Source organism: Chenopodium quinoa, unplaced genomic scaffold, assembly GCF_001683475.1.
Source record: "Chenopodium quinoa cultivar QQ74 unplaced genomic scaffold, ASM168347v1, whole genome shotgun sequence".
NCBI classification, from domain to species: Eukaryota; Viridiplantae; Streptophyta; class Magnoliopsida; order Caryophyllales; family Amaranthaceae; genus Chenopodium; species Chenopodium quinoa.
Window position 1 is genome coordinate 1,360,660 of NW_018742329.1, and position 7,706 is coordinate 1,368,365.

The 7,706-nt window shown below is 34.7% G+C and overlaps 1 pseudogene; it reads left to right on the top strand.

Annotated features, from left to right (window-relative positions):
• Nucleotides 1-1,113: 1,113 nt before the first annotated feature.
• On the top strand, nucleotides 1,114-6,669 carry LOC110689898 (annotated as a pseudogene).
• Nucleotides 6,670-7,706: the final 1,037 nt, after the last annotated feature.

The following is a 7,706-nucleotide window of genomic DNA, read 5'->3' on the forward strand; positions in this document are numbered from 1 at the left end:
ATCCGTCGGAAAAAGTAATTTCCTACGGAAATATCCGTCGGAAAGCACATATATTTCGACGGATTTTTATTCCGTCGGAAATTTCCGACAGATTTCCGACGGATTTGTAGAATTCGTCGGAAATATCTGACGGAATTAAAATCCGTCGGAAAATTCGATATTTCCGACGGAATAATTGGTCCGTCGGAAGTAGTCCGTCGCTATTTCCCTGTTTTCTAGTAGTGCATTGAAGTATCTAGTAGTTGAAACAGATGCTGAAGCCATTAAGTCATTATTCAATAGGGAATCTGAGAATATGCATCATGAATTGGCAGCTGTGATAATTGATATTGGCAGATCTCTTAGGAGTAAGGATATGACTGTTACTCTTAGTCATATTCCTAGGGAGAGGAACTCTATTGCTCACTGTTTGAGTCAGCTTGCTATGAGGATGCATCGAGGTCATGTTCCGCATTACTCTGTTCCAACAAGTGTTGTGGCTGCTTATGAAATGGATCGTGCTGCACTTCCTGTCCAGCCTTAGTTTTTATGGTCTTGTCTTTCTTTCTCATGTGCTTTTTTTGTGAAAACAATATTTATGTTTCTTTTGTCTTAGTAATTTAAACTTTGTCCAAGATTTGTATTTTGGGTTTGATCAACTTTTGGACGTTAGGCTGTAATATTTAGGGCTTGCCCAAGTAATCCATGCTTCTCTTTATGTTAAAAAAATATTGACCTAACTAGGTTAGCTTGTCTAGAACTCCTAAAAGATATGTATACAAAAGATAACAATACAATAAAATATTAACAACCAGTCGACTTCTAATAGATTGAATGAGTCTCATCTTGATATGATGCACTATATATAACATGACTTTGCTAACGTGATCTGTTCGTTACTAGTCTTATGGCTAAACAAGGCAAGCCAAGGAAAAATCCAGAACAAAATATATGGTTAAATTAGGTCAAATATGTTGTTAGTTGGTATTACATACGTGTTAATTCGAGTGTTCGGATCAGGTCTAATGAGATCAGGTCAGATTCATTTTTAAAATTAAATTATGCTAAATTGTTGTGCTCATGCAAGTTGAATTTTGAATCAGAATTTTTTCGGATCGATTTTAAATCGGGCAGCATTGGTTGTGGTTTTAACATCTCTAACAGTCGGTATGGGTCGGGTTCAAGTTATAGTTACAAGTCATTTCTTTCACCCATTTGGCCTTTTTTCAAGTACTACTCCGAATCATTTTCACTTGCTAGGTTGATTTCTCAGTCAAATCAATTTTTTAACAGATTTAATTGGTATGCTAAAGACAAATTAAGGGTCGTACCTACAATATTAATTAAGTATATAGATTGTAATCCGTGACATAATTTGGCCGTACCTTTATTTTATTTTTATTTTTTATTTTTGAATAGTTAATTTGGCCGTACTTAGTTACTTGCTGACAGGCCTCAAAAAAAAAAAAAAACTTACTGACATTGTGGTGTATAATACTTGCATATATTCATAGAAAGACGAAAATCATTGGCTACAACATACAAGAAAGAATTATATTAATGTCACATTACTCATATACGAGTATTAATGTTTTATATAAATTCAAATATATTATATCCTTTGATTAGTTGAGTGTTCGTAGCCTTGAAGTAATGATCATATATCATGTGAAAATATTAGCATCCAAATTCCCAAGGTATAGACTTTAATTAGTTGGGTGCTTGGAAAAAAGGGGCAAAAAAACATGGATAAAGAAGCCTCAAAAGTGGTTAACTTCGGGAAATCTCTTCTGGTTCCAAGTGTACAAGAGCTAGCCAAGGAGTCCAAAACCCATATCCCTCCAAGGTATGTGAGAGAGACCGGCGACCAACCTGACACTCCGATTAATCAACCATCGCTGTTATCGGTTCCGGTTATTGACCTTCAAAGGCTGCTCCATGGTGACTCTAAGGACTCTGAACTAGACAAACTTCATTATGCTTGCAAAGAGTGGGGTTTTTTCAGGTACTCTTTTATTTTTTGTTGGGTACTTGTTTTAATTAAAATTACATTTAGGCTGTTAGGCAAGATTATGTTTTGCTGAGTCAACAAAAAAGGTGTTACATAGTTTTGAATTTGAGACTATAAAATGGTGTTTATATTAAGTAAGGCAAATTTGTAATTAAAAAAAAAAAGTTTTTTTTTTTTTTCTATTTTTTTTTTCCACTTTGTGATTTAATTCTTTTGATTTTATTTTTAAATTTATTTCTATTTTGTAATCCTATTACCTTAATTTATTTCTAAAATCCAAAGTTCAAATTAATATCATGATTCATGAACCACACACTAGTTTAGGTGTGTGATAGTGTGATACACTACCCCACCTGACACCCCTGGTCTATTCTCACGAGTGGTTCTAAGCATGTCTGAGATAGGATATCAAATTATCCTTTATTTGTCAAAGATCTAATACCAAATGCCACATTCTGCTTCTATCCTTTATTTGTCAAAGATCTAATACGAAATGCCACATTACACTTCTATTTGATTCATCTGATTTTATTCTAAATAATTTTTCTTAACTTATTATATTTTGTTTCAACTTTTTTATTTTATTTTATCTATACTTATCTCAACTTATTTTATTTGAATGAACATATTTAAATTTATTTTATATTCTTATTTAAATTTTCTGAATAAAGGTAAAACATAATTAAGTAACATCATGAGGCGATCATATTTTTTTTGTTGGGCAAAGGAGTGTCTTACCATTTCAAAACCTCTCACAGCCTAATTGGTTCAGATCAATGGACTATACATTTGAGGAGGGGTGGGGGAGAACTTTTAGAGTGTCCATAATAATAATTGAATCCACAACCTCAAGGTTAGATCTAAAGATAAAACTTACTCACAATATTACATCTTGTCATACATATATTTTTGTATAATCATGTGTCTTTCATTTATCTAAACTTATTTGGCTAGAACAAACATTTATATTTTCATATTTATATATTTCAACTTACAATTATTATCTTTGTGGTTTGATAAGTTAGGCGATAGAGTATAAAATTTCGGCTTGAAATGTGAATGCAACACAGGCCCACCTATACCAAGCGCGAATTGATTCCACTTTTAAGAAAAGGGATGAGATTCGAACCTGTGACATCTATGTTATGTTGGCTTTGATATCATGTTAGAGAACCATCTCAACCATCAGCTACCAAAAGTTTAAGCTGATGGTTGAGATTCAGGAATATGTTTTTATACTCTATTATTAGGTATACGTAAATTACTCATATTGACAAACAATAATCCTATAATTCCATATTTTTAAGTGATAATAAGCTGATCATCTCATATGAAGATCCAAATCAACAATATGATGCTAATTTTCCCTGTATGTACAGCTTGGTAGCGTAGTAGTCATAGAGTCGCGTAATTAACACACATTTTGTTCACACTTTTTTGGTTCAAAATGAGGCAATTAAGCATATATTGCAGTACTATTGGGACAAATGTTTAAATGACTTAACTATATGGAAAGCAATAAGGGTTGCATCTGCAAATACATAAAGAGCTAAAAACGAGAATAATAGGTGAAATAAAATATTATCAAATTGTTCGACATGTCATTTTATGATGCTTTAATTAAAGAAAAATCTTAAATGCTTATTTACAGCCCAATCATTTTCCTATATTTTACTGTAAGAAAACATATTTACTCATAGAGCTTTGCTTATCAATATTGGTAATACGTAATAAATCATGGGGCCAACACAGCATTATTGAATACATTCAAGGAAGAGGTAATTAAGTTTTTCAAGCTTCCAATGGAGGAAAAGAAGAAATTATGGCAACAAGAAGACAATCATGAAGGGTTTGGGCAGCTGTTTGTGGTTTCAGAAGACCAAAAACTTGATTGGTGTGACATGTTTTACTTAACCACACTTCCTTCTAAATTAAGAAGACATGAGCTCTTTTATAAGTTGCCACAAAACATCAGGTTAAATTATTCTCAACTCTTTCATTAATCAAAGAATAATGGAGAAAATATTTATTATATTTTGTTAACTAGATCTGTATGACAGGGTAGCAATGGAAGCTTACATAGAAGCAACAAAGAATCTAGCGCGGACTCTGTTGAACCAAATGGCTAAAGCATTGGCAATGGAAGAGATGGAAATGGAAGATTTATTCAGTGACGGGGTGCAATCGATTCGTATGAACTATTATCCTCCTTGTCCTGAGCCCCATAAGGCCATTGGGTTCACACCTCACTCGGATGCGGATGCCCTTACTATCCTCTATCAACTTAATGACACCCAAGGCCTCCAAGTTCGGAAAGATGGCAATTGGGTGCCTGTTATTCCCCTTGATAATGCTTTCGTGATCAACATTGGAGACATGTTGGAGGTATGTTAATTGCATTTATATGGAATCATTCATGTAGCTCATTTTTCTCGCCTAGTAGTAGTAGTGCTTGGTGTAATTGGGAGGATATCACCCATGAGTCCATGACCTTAGTTAGTTCGATTCCTACTAGTTGTGGTTCTTATATTCCCTTGTACTTTTCCCCCAGGCCATTTCCCAATCATAGACTGGCCCGTGTAATTAGGTAGTGGTTTATTTACATGTGAGAGCTCTTGGTCATCTAGTAGAATCATTCTTGATACCCACAACCTAATTACATCTTCTGTTACTTTAATATTTCGTCAATTACTATTTCAAGAAGTTATGCATATGTTGCAACACTACTACGGTATGTGCACATATTTACTCTCCATATTTCTCTCGTCACATTAGTCCTTATCTTTATTTCTCTCTATGACTCTATATCTCTCCTCATCAATAATCCCGTGCATGTCTTTCCCTTTATCGTAGTATTAGGGGAAAGGATGGCGGCAGTATTGTCAGTATATATCTAGCTCATTTTCCTACATTGATTTAAGGGAAATTCTCAATGGTAATCTTAAGGTTTTTATTTTTCTCAATGGTAAACACTAAAAAAACAAATTATCAATGGTAATCTTCTATTAGTAAAACTCAGTCAGTGGTAACATTAATGACATTAATTCATAATTATTAGCCTGACCGTAGTTAGCTTAAGGCAAAATGACTAATATAACCCTATTAATTAAATAAAAAAAATAAAAAAAAATCCTTGCCACCCCAACTACAATCCACTGCCAGCCCCCTCCCCTGCCAGCGGTGGCCACGGGCGGCGACCCCCCTCCCTCCCATCTCCTAGCGTCGGCGCAGTGAGCCTCTCGTTCCCTGATTCCCTCTCCTCCCTTGATTCCCAGCCCAATCACCATCTCCTTTCCCGATTCCCACTCCTCCTTCGATTCCCAGCCCAACAACCATCTCCTTTCCCGATTGACCTTTCCTCACTCGATTCCCAGCTAGCCACCATCTCCTTCCCCCGATTCCCTCTACCCTCGATTTCCAACTCACCCAAATCAAACTACACCACCAACAAATCCCCAAAAACCTCGTCGATCTCGACTTAGGGTTAGACAACCTGCAATGAAAATCTTGAAGCAATTTCCATCAACCATGCACTGACAAAATTCCATCAGCTTTTGATTTGAATTTTAAGTCGTTTTTTTGCTCGATTCAAGGTATTTTAGGGGATTTTCATCGATTTTTGTTCGAAAATGGGGTTGAATCGAATATGGGGGGTTTTAACTTAGTATTTCTGGGGTTTTCAGTGAATGCAGGTGGGGTTGAGGAGGTGGAAGGACGGTTTTGAAAATGGCGGTGGTGAACAAGGGGGATTGGGTGGTTTAGGGGTTGCAACGGCAAGGGGGGTTCAGCCCGGCGCCGGGTAGGGGATCTAGGTGGTAACGGCTGGCGCCGGTCGGGATAAGGGGTGGGGCTGGGGCAGAAGTGGGTGTTGTATTTTTTTTCAATAAGGGTATTTTAGGCAATTTTCTTTTAATGCATTAACCTTGGTTAAAATTTCCTTAAAATGTTTAACTAATGTTACCACTGAATAATTTTATTAATTAAAGATTACCATTGATAATTTGTTTTTTTAGTGTTTACCATTGACAAAAATAGAAACCTTAAGATTACCATTGAGAATTTCCCTTGATTTAAAATGAAAGGGTCATTTTTTTAAAATTCTTTTTGCAACAGCAATTAAGTACGTACAATTGAAGTTGTATTTTTTTTACTTTACCTTTTTTCTTTAATTCATGGTCTGCAGATTGTGAGCAATGGTATATATCGAAGTATTGAACATAGAGCAACAGTGAACTCAACAAAAGAGAGGCTATCACTTGCCACGTTCTACAGTTTCAGTCTTGATTCTAAATTAGGACCAGCTAAGAGCATTGTTGGTCCATTTAACCCTCCAAAATTTAGAACCGAGCCAGTGGAACAATACTTCAAGGAGTTCTTTTCAAGAAAGCTCAATGGAAAATCATATTTAGATGATATGAAATTAACACAAGGAGGACATGAGGCATGTCACAACTTAAGTACCGACATGAAGTCTTAAAGTATCATATCATCAATATGCACTTGTACTAGTATGTTATTAATGACACGAATAATATTGGCAGCAACTTTTTCGTATGTTTAAAATGTTTCTAACGTAACTTCATATTATCTACCCAATATGAGGTACTAAAACATTAAAATAAATAAAACTTGGAAAGAATTCGAGGGTTTTTAGGCCCCTTGTTTAGATATAAACTAGCCTTCTGGCCCATGCAATGCACGGGTTATTCATATAAAATTATATTGAGAAATAAGTGAAGAAATATCAGTAAGTCATTATAGGGTGTTGAAGCATAATGGTTTTGATGATGAGGAACTTGAACTAAAAGCAAACTCAACTAATAAAGATTCTCTAGTGTGTGATTGTGCAGAATAATCTGGGTGATTGAAGAACCATCTGGATCTAAGAAGACATGAAGAAAATCTTTATTGAAGAAGTTAAACAAATCAGAGGAAGAGTTCTCTAACAAGAACTAAGTTCCCTAGCAGGAACGTTCCCTAACAGGAACTTGAACACTAGCAGTTAAGTTCTTTGGTGGAACTTGATATGCTTGGAGCCCAAGTAATTCATCTGATCAAAGTGCTGCGCAGCAATAATAGTTAAGGTTTTATCTTAGAAATTATTGTTAATATGGTAAGTAGGTTAGTGCACGAAATTTACTAGAAACGTGATAAGTTTGCTTGGTAAATAAAATAAATATGGAAAATAATAAAAGATAGATTTTAGGAAAAGATTTTCTAAAAAGATTATTTTCTCTAAAGTCGATTTGTTAAAAAGATAAGTCTTTTTAATAAATATCTTTTTATACTTATTTTCGAAAAAGATTTTATTCCACTTGATTTTCTAAAACCGTGTTTAAAAGATAAGTTAAGTTAACATATTTATCTTTTTAGAAAACCTACTTTCTATACAAGTGTTACTTGTATAAATAATAGAGAGCAAAATGATTTAGGTTTTTTGTGAGTTTATGCGTGGAGAAATCACAGCGTTTTAATTGAGTAAGTTTACCAAGCTTTTAACTTATCATATTAGTTTCGGATTTCGTGCATTGCTTACCTATCATAATAGGCGTCTTATATTTATATTGGTTGGGTTATTTGGGTGAAGTTTATAGTTTGTGTTACATACAGTTTTGTGTTAGCTTCTTGGTGAGGCTGTGAGTTTTGTACTGGGGTGGTACGAGTGTTTTGTACTTTGGCAGTTGGTGTAGTACTTTGGTGGTACGAGTGAATCTAA